The sequence below is a fragment of the Ovis canadensis genome, chromosome 2, assembly GCF_042477335.2.
Source record: "Ovis canadensis isolate MfBH-ARS-UI-01 breed Bighorn chromosome 2, ARS-UI_OviCan_v2, whole genome shotgun sequence".
NCBI classification, from domain to species: Eukaryota; Metazoa; Chordata; class Mammalia; order Artiodactyla; family Bovidae; genus Ovis; species Ovis canadensis.
In genome coordinates, this window is record NC_091246.1 from 134,969,548 (window position 1) to 134,984,149 (window position 14,602).

Here is a 14,602-nt window from a genome sequence, read left to right on the forward strand (position 1 = left end):
GGTTAACATAAATCATGTAACATCCCATCATTTTCCATGCACTGGAAGAATTTATCATCGGGATCATAGTCCCTTGGAAAATAAGAAATGATTCTGGTAAACACATCCTGCTTTGGACCCATTTTCCTTTAGAAAACTCTTACAGAGTTTTCAGTTTCCTCCATTGCTACAGGCACATCAATAACACTGTTATTGTTTGTTATTTTTTTTCTAAGTTCATTGCAGTAATCAACATTCTATAGCAAATTGTCCATTTCATTAAGATTTTAGATTTCTCAATTTCACTGAGATTTTAGAATTCATTTTCATAGAATTTTAGTTTTCTTCCCCCTTGCAGTCTTTTAACAGACTTCTTTTCTGTCTCTGTAACTCTGTTCTTTCTCTAATTTTGTTAACTGAGTCTTTTAAAAAGTTATCTATTTTCACCAGAAGGGCTAGTCCTCTAGATGGCTAGATTGCAAGGTACAAACATGGGCAGGAAAGGATATGCTAATTGCATTGTAATAAAGACATTAGAGGTAGCAAAAAGAAAAATATTTTTAAAATGTATTTATTTTAATTGGAGGGTAATTACTTATAATATTGTGTTGGTTTTTGCCATACATTGACATGAATCAGCCATGGGTATACATGGGTCCCCCATCTAGAACACCCTCCCCCTTTCCGCCCCATCCCCTCCCTCTGGGTTGTCCCAGTGCACCAGCTTTGAGTGCCCTGTTTCATGCATCAAACTTGGACTGGTCATCTATTCACATATGGTAATATACACATTTCAGTGCTATTCTCTCAAATCATCCCACCCTCCCCTTCTCCCAGAGTCCAAAAGTCTGTTCTTTATATCTATGTCTCTTTTGCTGTCTTGCATATAAGGTCGTCATTACATTCTTTTGAATCCCGTATATATGCATTGGTATACTGTATTGGCAGAGAAGGCAATGGCACCCCACTCCAGTACTCTTGCCTGGAAAATCCCATGGACAGAGGAGCCTGGAAGGCTGCCGTCCATGGGGTCACTGAGGGTTGGACACGATTGAGAGACTTCACTTTCACGCATTGGAGAAGGAACTGGCAACCCACTCCAGTGTTCTTGCCTGGAGAATCCCAGGGACGGGGGAGCCTGGTAGGCTGCCGTCTCTGGGGTAGCACAGAGTCGGACACGACTGAAGCGACTTAGCAGCAGCAGCAGCAGCAGCATACTGTATTGGTGTTTTTCTTTCTGGCTTACTCCACTCTGTATAACAGGCTCCAGTTTCACCCACCTCATTAGGACTGATTCAAATGTATTCTTTTTAATAGCTGAGTAAGAAATGATTCATTGGAAAAGACCCTGATGCTGGGAAAGATTGAAGGACAGAGGAGAAGGGGATGACAGAGGATGAGATGGTTGGATGGCATCACTGACTCAATGGACATGAGTTTGGGTAAACTCTGGGAGTTGGTGATGGACAGGGAGGCCTGGTGTGTTGCAGTCCATGGGGTTGCAAACAGTCAGACATGATTGAGCAAATGAACTGAACTGGATATTCCATTCTGTATATGTACCACAACTTTCTTATCCATTCTTCTGCTGATGGACATCTAGATTGCTTCCATGTCCTAGCTATTGTAAACAGCACTCTGTTGAAAAAGAAAAATAGTACTTTTATTAAATGAAATACTTCTTTAGTAGTAAGAGAAAAACAAGATTGGTTTTCTGTGGATGAGCAATATTGTCTGTATTGGTAACATAATGTTTTTAATATTCTATTATCCCCGTTTAAATAACTATTGTATCTCAATAGGCAAGTATATTTATCAAAGAAAATATCTTCAAATATAGGCAGTATGGACTAAGGCTTATATTTATCCAGAAAAAAGTACACTGAAAATCAAGAAATGTGTTGGCTGGTCATGATACAAGTCTGGGAAAACTGTTTTAAGCATTTTAGCTTCTTCTTGTTCCTCCTGTACCAATACAGGATGATCCTGGCCCCATCTTCAGCCTCCAAGGGTATTTTGACAATGAGTAAGGAAATATACAAAGTATTTTGAATTTTTATAAATGGGTGGTTAATAAGAAAATGCTAAGTTGTTTAAAAAATATATATTTAAAGATATATCTTTCCTGGGTAACATTAATATATTTGGATCTTTACCAGAATATTTATCATGTGCTTTAATTTATCATGTGCTTTAATTTGTTTTTGACCAAGCTAAGTGAAATCAAGGTTATTAAAGAACTGCAGCCTCTCATCTCAAAGCAGCATTGTAATTCCTCCCTTAGGTACAGGGAACTGGCAATGTTCAACATCAGACTGTCTCCATATTGAAATAGCTAGAGCTGTTTCCCGAGGAAGCCTCCCTTATTTATATTGTTGGCCCTCTCTTCTTCTATCAGCAAGCACAAGTACAATGAGATCCCAGAACAAATGAGCTTATTAAGATCATGCTTAGACATATCGTTTTTCAAATCACACTCTACAAGACAGATATGCTGGCAAAGCTGTAATAAATGTCAAGGCTCAAGGCATCCACCATTCTTTTCAGCAGCCGATGGCTTGGCTAGAAAAGCTTTTCATAAATTTTAGTGCACACCTGTCAACTGGCAGGTGTGATAGTCTGCTATCACAGAGCCTTAGCTGTGATTTCTGGGCTGGCAAAGCCGTCATCGATTTCAGAGCAATCATGTGCTTTTCTCTGTCTGTGACCAATGAAATCTATGTGATCACACTGAGAATCGGTGCGTCTTGGCAGACCCGCAAGTGCTACTCATCACATAGAGATTATTTTAGATCGGCTGTCATGAAGTGTTATTTCCCATTTGTTAACACAATGGGGTTTCATGACAACAACTGAAATACATTCATTTGTGTATGGGTTTTGTATTCACAGTTACCAAACCCATTCCACCTTTCAAGTACTCTTTTAACCTTTCACAATCAATCTTCTACCTGAAACAACTGCGTGCTAATTATGTCACATTTTACATTAGGGGAAAAAAAAACTTTTATTTTAATAAGGTAAATTTGTGAGTTAGAAGTAAACCTTTGATCCAAATCACGTGAACTAAAATTGTATGTCATAGCATGCATATAGGTGTGTGTGTGTATGTACATGTGTATGTTTAGAAAGTTTCTGAAAGGAAATTCAAACTGTTAATTATCTTTAGTGCCACCACTAAAGATAAAAGGAGATTTGGAGATAGGTAAGTCAAGGATCTTCCATTTTCTTTTCTATATATTATGATAATACTTGGATTTCCATGATAATATATTCATATATTCCTGTGTAATAAAAAAGTAAATTTTAAAACAGAGAAACCTAAATATTGATATCAAGAAGAAAATAGGGCCCCAAAGGCCACAGTTAGATCAACAACGCCATGTATTTATGGAGTGCTTTCATATATATCGTATCGCTAAACCCTCACAGACACTTGGTGGGATGACTGAATGAGACACTAGCATTCTCACTTACATAGGTAAAGTCTGAAAGTTAATGAGGCTCAGAGACATGGCTAAGTTTTCAGTTAAGTTCCTAAGTTAGGACTAAGAACCTGAGTCTTCCAGGATGATTGAAGCTCCCATTGCCTTAAGTAAGCCCTACTCTCCTCTTCATTTTCTCCTCTGAAAATATCAACAGCAAGTATATTCTTACTGTCCTTATGTTTGTTATAAAACTCTTTTTTTATTTTACGTACTTCTGACATATATATATGTATATATATACACAGTATATATTTCAAGTTATCAATATAGTCACAGTTTTACATTAATCAAAACAGATCAATCACTTCATAGAATTGCTTAGACATAAAAAAATACAGGAACATGCACAAAAATTTTAATACTAAGCTTTCCACTTAAGAAAAAAATAACTGTAATTATGTTTAGCAAAACTTTTTTTTCAAAATCATGGCAAGTGCAAGACCTCTGATTTTTCTAATGGATGCTTGCCATAAATACCATTCAAGAAAATAGCTCCTAAGTGAATATATTAATTTCCATTAATGGCATAGTCCATCAGAATTAATAGCAATTCAGCAGTTGAGCACAGGTACACTTACAAAAAAGTAATCTATTAACCAATAATTACTTAAGACAAAAGTTTCATGTGAAAATTTTAGGAAAATAATCACCTTCCCACTCCTTCTATATCTCCAGGTCTCTACACCTTTATAGTAAAAAAAAAATTTATAATTATCTTCCTTTTCTCAATGCCTTTTGCAAATGATTTAGAGGAGAGAATAGATATCGGGAAAGGGTTCATATTTGTTTTGACACAAAACATAACAAATATGCCAATTTACATGCACAAAGACTGCGTTCGCATACTAAAGATTCCCTATATAGCCCATGGAATTCTCCAGGCCAGAACACTGGGGTGGGTAGTCATTCCCTTCTCTAGATGATCTTCCTAACCCAGGGATCGAACCAGGTCTCCTGCATTGCAGGCAGATTCTTTACCAGTTGAACCACCAGGGAAGCCCAAAGATTCCCTGGTGACCTACAAATCACACCTGTAGCCTTGGTAAGGAGTCTGCTACTGCTGCTGCTAAGTCGCTCCAGTCGTGTCCAACTCTGTGTGACCCCATATCCAGCAGCCCACTAGGCTTCCCCGTCCCTGGGATTCTCCAGGCAAGAACACTGGAGTGGGTTGCCATTTCCTTCTCCAATGCATGAAAGTGAAAAGTGAAAGTGAAGTTGCTCAGTAATACCAAACCCTTAGCAACCCCATGGACTGTAGCCAACCAGGCTCCTCCGTCCATGGGATTTTCCAGGCAAGAGTACTCCTGGCAAGGAGTCTGGTGATTGCTAACTCTGTTCCTGGCCCTCTGAGGAACTACAGTTGAGGGTGTGGATGAGGGGGAAATGTTTTGGAGGGGGATTCAAAATTTCCAAAGTCAACCACAGTGAACCATCACAACTACCAGATAGCTAGATCTAACATGCTTTATGAAAGCACCATGCTGTTCTTCAGCTCTGTCACTGTTTGAAACTGGCCCCCTTTAAGCTTTCCTCAGAAGACCAGGTACAAGCAACTAGCTGACCTCCCTTTGGGGCTGCTACCTGCACCTCTGAACGGGAAACATCAGCTCTGCTCTCTACCAGGTCATAGGGTACTCTCAGCCCCACACTCACTCTGGCAGACATTGACCAAAGCCATTATCGATTGAACACAAAGACATGTCACACTGTCATTTTGGAAACACAATTGTAAAGGGGAGATGGTAAGCAATGGCCACAAAACAAGGATTGAGAACTACTGGTGCATTCCTTCCCCAGTTGAGCCCACCTCTGCTGCTTGCCCAGTGACTTTTGGGAATGGGCAAGCATTTCCCATGACTACCTATTGAACTGAAACATCCAGGCCCTGGAGATGACTATGATTTTTACATCCTGTACCTTCTTCTGATGTCCCTAAATCTGTACTAGCAGTTAGCCAACTAGGGTCTTCCTGAATGGAAGAGCTACAAGAGTCCTGTCTTTTTGTTATGTGAATTTAGAGGCAACACAAATTCATCACATTTAACAAGTGATAGTCATTTGGATATTAGTCTTTATTTCTGACATTTTTATGTCTTCCAATAATTGCTACAATGTATTTAATGTGTATGAGGTATATTTTTAACAGCTTTACATTGGTTAATTAAATAATTTAATCCTGAAAACAACTCTAAGAAGATACTACTATTATCCATATTTTATAAATGAGCAAATCAAGCCCTAGAGAGACTGGGGAATTTTTAAATAGCAGATATATGGTAAGTATCATCTTGCTCTAGAGTCTGGGATCTGAACTGCCATGTGATGCTATTTCATTTCCTAATCTCTCTGCCCACTTGTTCTTCCTCTGCCTGTATTTCCATCTGGACCAGGACACTAAAAATTTCTAGGTTCCCTAGACATCTTATATAGTTAGCCTCATGTACTGAAAAATAAACTAATTAAAGAATTTATCCTGAAATTAAAAGCCTTGAGATTTTATCTTACTATATTTGAAAATCTGAAAGAGTAACTAAAAGCTGGCCTTAGCAGATGAATGGATAAGAAAGCTGTGGTACATATACACAACGGAGTATTACTCAGCCATTAAAAAGAATACATTTGAATCAGTTCTAATGAGATGGATGAAACTGGAGCCAATTAAGTAAACCAGAAAGAAAAACACCAATACAGTATATTAACACATATATATGGAATTTAGAAAGATGGTAATGATGACCCTGTATGCGAGACAGCAAAAGAGACACAGATGTGTAGAGCGGACTTTTGGACTCTGAGGGAGAGGGAGAGGGTGGGATGATTTGGGAGAATGGCATTGAAACATGTATAATATCATGTAAGAAACGAATCACCAGTCTGTTTGATGCAGGATACAGGATGCTTGGGGCTGGTGCACGGGGATGATCTAGAGAGATGATATGGGATGGGAGGTGGGAGGGGGGATTCATGTTTGGGAACTCATGTACACCTGTGGTGGATTCATGTCAATGTATGGCAAAACCAATACAGTATTGTAAAGTAAAATAAAGTAAAAATAAAAAATTTTTAAAAATAGTTAAAATATTTTCCCTTAGAATGCTTAGGTGGTATACTCCCAAAGCCAAGCAATTTATTGAGAAGTGTTATAGTTTATAAATTACTTTCTACCTCAGGGTCCTAAGAAAATGGGAGAAGGCACATCTAACCTTGAAATCCCTGCTGACCTTCTTAGCTCCTTGTAAGAAATGTTCTAGTTCTGTGCACATGCAACTTTCCTTTCAATAGCTATTCAAGTTGTCACTTGATGAGGGATTGAGAAGGCTTCTGAATAAAACAGAAAGGACACTTGCACTAATTCCATCCCCAGACAGTGACATTCTATCTCAGATGAAATAAAGCATCAAACGTGTTGGTTTTAGAAAAAGTTTAAAGGAAGCTCTGGCACTTAAATGAATCTACAGCTTGCTTTCCAGCATGAAAGGGATGTTTTAATTAATGTCTTACTCTGCTACATTTTGGTTGGGCATTTTCCTCTTTCCTTCTTCTCCCCTGGCACTAGGAGCCCAGCACTGGTCTGGGTACCAACAGCACAGAGACAGTGCCTATGGTATCATCCCTGCTCTCCAGGATTTCAATTGGTTTCTGCAACAATTTCAGCTCCCTGAGACACATCGTTTGCAGGGGCAGATTTATTTTCATATTTTAGGCTGCCAGCTTCCCAAGCTCAAATTTTAAGTCACATTAATTGTTCCATTGTTCTCTCTAACTGTCATCCCAATGGCCTCGGAAACAAATACCTACAATCTTGGCCTAAACTGGTGATCAAAAATTGTAGGTAAATGAATGAAGCAGTGGAGACTATCAATCCAAAGGAAATGCTCATTAAATGCTGACATGGAAACCATTAATGCTTGATTAGATGCAGGGAGTGTAATCAGACTCCTGATTAGTTCATAACTGTGTTCTGCAGGCAGACTATGCAATCCTGAACAAAACGAGGCTTTTCCCAATCGAGCTAGATTCCTATGAGGTAAAGATTTAAAGGAGACATAGGATCTATAAATAGCTTCTCTGCTGCAAGGATCGATAGTTGAGAAATTTAAGCAGACAGTAAATAGCTCAGCTGGTTCATTTCTCTGATGTTCTTGCAATAAAGACTTGGCTGACTGCCTTTTAACATTTTTCTAGGGCTTTGTTGCATTCAGTTTGATATGAAATGGTAGCTTTTACCGAAGGAAGGTGTGGGGCAACTTTTTTTTTTTCATTTGTAAAATATAACCACTGTGTTAGTTGTCAAATTGTAAACAAGCTAATGTTTCCCTAGCTGCACTGCTAGAGGTTTTCCTCACACGTTAGGTCATCTGCTGGCTGCAGTTCTAATATCCTTCACTGAAGGTAGGCTAACGCAACATACACACAGCTTTATGATCACCCCAAGGCTCTGATTCCATTATTATTTGGCCAGGCTGGTGTGAAGAAATAATATAAAAATCTGAAGTACCTTTATAGACGACTAGGTGAGGAAAATGCTATTTAAAAAAGGCAAGAGAAAAAGAAAAACAAAACAAACAGGTGCCATGAACTGAGCCCAGTCACATAGTAAATGCTCAGTAAGTGTGTGATTTCATTGTAAACACCATTACTGACTCTAACAGAACTGTGCTACTACATTATAGACTTTACAAAAATCACTTTTTACAAATATGTGAGATAAGTACTATTGTTGGTTCCATTTACAGATAAAAAAACTGAGTCTAAGAAAGACCAAATGATATAAGTTCACTCAGCTAGTCAGCTATCCAAACAAAATGGGAACTCCAGTCTGTTTGATTCCAAAGCAAAACTCTAATCTGGATCAGGCTGCTATTGACAATGAGATACTAAGTCAGTATAAGTTGTTAGTTTCTTGCATAGCATAGAAAGTCAATTTGCAGTTACTTTGGGGTTAAATAATACACCCAAGAAAATTAGAAATCCAATACATCCAAGAAAATTAGAGATACTAAGGGAACATTTCAAGCAAAGACGGGCACAGTAAAGGACGGAAATGGTATGGACCTAACAGAAGCAGAAGATATACACAGAAGAACTTTACAAAAATATCTTCATGATCACTCACCTAGAGCCAGACATCCTAGAATGTGAAGTCAAGTGGGCCTTAGGAAGCACCACTATGAACAAAGCTAGTGGAGGTGATGGAACTCCAGTTAAGCTATTTCAACTCCTAAAAGATGATGTTGTGAAAGTGATGCATTCAATATGCCAGCAAATTTGGAAAACTCAAAAATGGACCCAGGACTGGAAAAGGTCAGTTATTATTCCAATCCCAAAGAAAGGCAATGCCAAAGAATGTTCAAACTACTGCACGATTGCACTCATCTCACAAAGTAATGCTCAAAATTCTCCAAGCCAGGCTTCAACAGTACATGAGCCATGAAATTCCAGATGTTCAGTTTGGATTTAGAGAAGGCAGAGAAACCAGAGATCGAATTGCCAACATCCACTGGATCACTGAAAAAGCAAGAAAGTTCCAGAAAAACATCTTCTTCTGCTTTATTGACTATGCCAAAAAGCCTTTGACTGTGTGGATCACAACAAACTGTGGAAAATTCTAAAGAGATGGGACAGACCACCTGACCTGCCTCCTGAGAAATCTGTATGCAGCTCAAGAAGCAACAGTTAGAACTGGACATGAAACAACAGACTGGTTCCAAATAGGAAAAGGAGTACGTCAAGGCTATATATTGTCACCCTGCTTATTTAACTTATATGCAGGGTACATCATGTGAAATGTCAGGCTGGATGGAGCACAGGCTGGAATCAAGATTGCCAGGAGAAATATCAATAATATCAGATATGCAGATGATACCACTCTTGTGGCAGAAATGGAAGAAGAACTAGACAGCCTCTTAATGAAGTGAAAGAGGAGAGTGAAAAAGTTGGCTTAAAGCTCAACATTCAGAAAACTAAGAACATGGCATCCAGTGCCATCACATCATGGCAAATAGATAAGGAAATAGTGGAAACAGTGACAGACATTATTTTTAGGGGCTCCAAAATCACTGTAGATGGTAATTGCAGCCACGAATTTAAAAGACTCTTGCTTCTTGGAAGAAATGCTATGACCAATCTAGTCAGCCTATTAAAATGCAGAGTCATTACTTTGTCAACAAAGTAATGGTGTGAAGAATGGTTTTTCCTATAGTCATGTATGGATGTGAGAGTAGGACTATAGAGAAAGCTGAGCACCAAAGAATAGATGCTTTTGAAATGTGGTGTTGGAAAAGACTCTTAAGAGTCCCTTGGACTGCAAGGAGTTCCAACAAGTCCATCCTAAAGGAGATCAGTCCTGAATATTCATTGGAAAGAATGATGCTGAAGCTGAAACTCCAATAGTTTGGCCACCTGATGCGAAGAACTAACTCACTGGAAAAGACACTGATGCTGGGAAAGATTGAAGGCAGGATGAGAAGGGGACAACAGAGTATAAGATGGTTGGATGGCATCACCAACTAGATGACATGAATCTGAGTAAGCTCCAGGAATTGGTGATGGGCAGGGAATCCTGGCGTGCTTCAGTCATGGGGTCACAAAGAGTTGGACACGACTGAGTGACTAAACTGAACTGAATACACTTAAACCCTACTTGCCCATTGTGGCAGCTCACAATAGAGTAATTGTATGCGTGTATATATATTTTTTAAATAAAAATGGGGTTGCTTTTTATATTACATATGTAATTTTTCTTCTTATAACAGTATTTCAGTGCATTCTTTCAAGTTAGCACATACTGATCAATGTATTTTCCTCATAACTTCATTCCACTTCATAGTAGAATAAACTATTTGCATCTGAACATTCCTCTATTAGAGAGCATCCAGGTTGATTTCAGACTTTACTTTGACAAACAATGCTACTATAAAGAGTATCTATATGTGTATACAAGATATACACACACACGCACAAACAGACACACATATACATATATTTTTATTTATTTATATGTGTTTGTGTGTGTGTGTATATGCAAACACACATAGACAAATACATTCGAGACTGTATTCCCATTGATAGCTTCCAAATGTAGAATGACTGGCCAAATAGGTACAATTTTTTCTGAACTATTTAATTACATTTTACATCCACCATAAATGCAGGTATGTTTCTCCATTTCTTCTCTATATCTGACTTATTCTTATTTTTGGTTTTTGACAATCTGGTTGTTAAAAAGTGACTTCAATATTATTTTTATATTTCCTGATTAGTCAAGATGTTCCCAGGTGGCTCTGTGATAAAGAATCCTCCTGTCAACGCAGCAGAGGCAGGTTTGATCCCTGGGCCGGGAAAATCCACTGGAGGAGATAATGGCAATCCACTCCAGTATTCTTGCCTGGGGAATCACATACACAGAGGAGCCTGGTGGGCTACAGTCCATGGGGTCGCAAAGAATCAGACTCAGCTGACAAACGGAGCACACAAAGATATTCAAGTACAGCTACATTTTACTATTTCTACTAAGTATTCATTATAAAGTTGTCCCTTTTTATATTTGGCTGTGTTTTTATTTAAGTTGTATAAACTCACAGTGTGGTACTGTTAAGGGCTGTGAAGATCTGAGATTTTGTCCTATTTTCAAGCAAACAATTAGTCTACTGTAGTTTTGTGGGTGCTAGAAGAAGACACAAGATACCTAGATCAGAGACCAAGGGCACTATTTCTCATATCACAGGAGGCCTCATGAGTGTCAGCATATTTGTGTCAGTTCCCTGCCTCCAAATCCTTTCAGGGTACCAGATGATGTCTGCACACACAGTGGGTTGTACCACAGGAAAGAAACCCGGCCATAAGCATGCCTGTTCTTTGCCTTGGAGGGAGATACTATCTCTATCTTCCAAGGATATTTGCTAGTCATACATCTTTGAAAAAATTAGTCCTGAACAAAACACAGTTAATGCCTCATTCATAAGACTGGCAGAAACACAAAAGACCCAAGGAAAATAGGCTCCCAGCTATTAGTGAAATCAGCCTTTGATCAAATATATTGCACACTTTTTCTCTCAGTCACCACCTATAATAGCATTTCTATTTTGTCAATGTCTCTCCTCCTCCCTGTGGTCCTTGGTCTGCTATGCATACTATTTTCATGTTAGATTTAAAGGTGTTCTTGTTCAGTCACTCAGTTGTGTCCAAATCTCTGCAACCCCATGGACTGCAGCACACCAGGCTTTCGTGTCCTTCATCATCTCCCAGAGTTTGCTCAAACTCATGGACATTGGGTCAGTAATGCCATCCAACCATCTTATCCTCCTTTGTCCCCTTCTCTTCCTGCCTATAATGTTTCCCAGCATCAGAGTCTTTTCCAATGAATCAGCTCTTTGCATCAGGTGGCCAAAGTATTGGAGATGCAGCTTCACCATCAGTCCTTCCAATGAATATTCAAGGTTGATTTCCTTTAGGATTGACTGGTTGGATCTCCTTGCAGTCAAAGGGAGAAGATTCTCAAGAGTCTTCTCAACACCACAATTCGAAAGCGTTAATTCTTTAGCATTTAGCCTTCTTTATGGTCCAACTCTCACATCCATAGATGACTACTGGAAAAACCATAGCTTTGATTATATGGACCTATGTCAGCAAAGCAATGTCTCTGCTTTTTAATACCCTGTCTAGGTTTGTCATAGCTTTCTTTCAAGGAGCAAACGTCTTTTAATTTCATGGCTACCATTACCATCCACAGTGATTTTGGAGCCCAAGAATATAAAGTCTGTCACTCTTTCCATTGTTTCCCCGTCTATTTGCTGTGAAGTGATGGGACTGGATGCCATGATTTTAGGTGTTTTTTAAAATATAAATTTATTTATTTTAATTGGAGGTTAATTACTTTACAATATTAAGTCAGCTTTTTCACTCTCCTCTTTCACCTTCATCAAGAGGCTCTTTAGCTCCTCTTCACTTTCTGCCATTAAGGTGGTGTCATCTGCATATTGAAATATCCCTAATTTTGGCACAAATTATTGCTTTCTTCCTGGTTTAAATGAAAACAGGTTATTTTCTAATTGCCACTTTATGAAAGCTGCCAATTTATGTGTCCATTATTTCTGTTTTTTGCACTGATAAATGTGGAATAAAAGGCATAGAAAGGGAAGCCCATGTGGACTTTTGCCCCATCAAAATAAAGACCTAAGGTTACTAACTCCTTTCTATCAGCTAAATTGCCACAGATTCAAATGATTAGCAAAATTAGAATCATGCACAGAAGAAGATATAGATACCGAAGCAGATCAATGTTTTGTGACACTTGATGTGGTGTTTGAAGTATGAAAACACAAAATTACAAATACAACATCTCTCTGGCCTGTACAAATGTGAAGTTATGAAGTGTCAGCCAAGCTCGTTCAGATTCACAGTAAATCTGCTCTATCTGGTAAAGGATATGAAAAAGAAAGTTGAAGCCAATTACAAGATGATGTTTTTGCTTTTCTGGGCCATAGTACTGCTTTATAGCTCAGCTAAGTATATAGCTTTGATCCCTCATGGAAAATTTTCCACAGTCTCTGCCCTTTCTGACCTCATATTATGGTGAACGTCAGTTCAAGGTGAATGATGTTTTGTGGAGTATATTCACTGGGTACAAGAGTAATCACATCAGATCCAGCAGGATTACCTTAGTACTGGGGGGCAGGGGGGACAGGAGTGGATCCTAAAGCAATTTATCCTACAGGTGCCTTCCCGTGACCTCTCAACAGTTTGTAAGGATGCTAGGATCTGTGCTAAATGGATTTAGCAAGATTCAAATGGATTTGGAAGGCAAGCAGAGAGTTTCAGAAGTACCAGAATATATGGAATGATCTTTAAGAATGTGCATGAAATGAACTGGGATGAAGTATTTTCAGACAACCTTAGTTCTTCCTATATATCTTTATGTCTCCATATATAAATGTATATAAATATGTGTGTGTGTATATATATATATATGTGTGTGTGTATATATATATAATCTTAATACAACAGCAATTGGCCTAGCTGTCTCTTTTTCTCTGAGTTGCTCCAGTCACTTGGTTCATGTTTTACAGTTAGCTGTAAAACATAAATAATACTGGTTGAGTGCCTAATATGTACATGGTATTCTATAAACCATAAACACATAAAAATTATTACAACACTCCCAAATGGCAACCCACTTCAATATTCTTGCCTAGAGAATCCCATGACAGAGGAACCTGACTGGCTATAGTCCATAGAGTTGCACAGGGTTGGACATGACTAAAGCAACTCAGCATGCATGCCCAAGTTTTATAAAGCTTACAGTCTTCTTACAGAAATAAGGGCTTCCCTGGTGGCTCAGTTGGTAAAGAATCCACCTGCAATGTGGGAGACCTGGGTTCAATCCCTGGGTTGGGAAGATCTCCTGGAGAAGGGAATGGATACCTACTCCAGTATCCTGGCCTGGAGAATTCCATGGACTGTATAGTTCATGGGGTCACAAAGAGTCAGACACGACTGAGCAACTTTCATTTCACTTCACTTATAGAAATAAAGCCAGTACACAGATATCTCCAGTATTGGTTAGACTATGCCTAGTGGCATGAGAGAGTAATGGACAGTTCTTTCAGTTTAAAGTAGAAATGTTTCTTAGAGGGAGTAGCATTTAAGATGATATCTGAACAATGAGGTTGCCTACAATGTAGACACAGGGAAACTGTTCCAGCCAGATTAAAAGGGCAAAGCCCCGGGGAAAAGAAACTTGCCAGGAACAGTAAGTAGTCCAACTTTACTTGGAAGATACAGTAAAATTAAAGAGAGTGAGCAAGTGGTGGCATGACATCACTGAGATCTTTGCACTCCTGCCAAGTGTAAAAACATTAAGGCAATATAGTCAATGGGGAGACATTCTTCAGGGGAATAGACTGAACAGAGAAGTAATGTTGGGAAGTTACCCTGAAAGAAGTATGTAGAATAAGGGAAAGAGATGGGAAAGTACTTTGAGGCCAGGTTAGGACTTCAGTAGAGTACACAAAGCATCGTGTTAGGTATGGAGGTGAAAAGGTCACTTTCAGATCTCCTTAGAGGATTTAAAGTCATGACAGGAATGGGAGGTCCAGGGAGAAAGAAGATGAAAATTTTCTGGGAATCTTGCAGCT

At 38.8% G+C, this 14,602-nt stretch overlaps 1 long non-coding RNA gene across 1 annotated transcript in view; it reads right to left on the reverse strand.

Moving 5' to 3' along the window:
* Nucleotides 1–534: 534 nt before the first annotated feature.
* The window catches only part of LOC138434660 (uncharacterized), a 74,655-nt gene continuing 60,587 nt past the window's right edge, over nt 535–14,602 (reverse strand). The window contains exon 3 of the long non-coding RNA XR_011254830.1: nt 535–1,617. This is a non-coding gene — a long non-coding RNA (uncharacterized lncRNA). The remainder of the gene's footprint in view (nt 1,618–14,602) is intronic.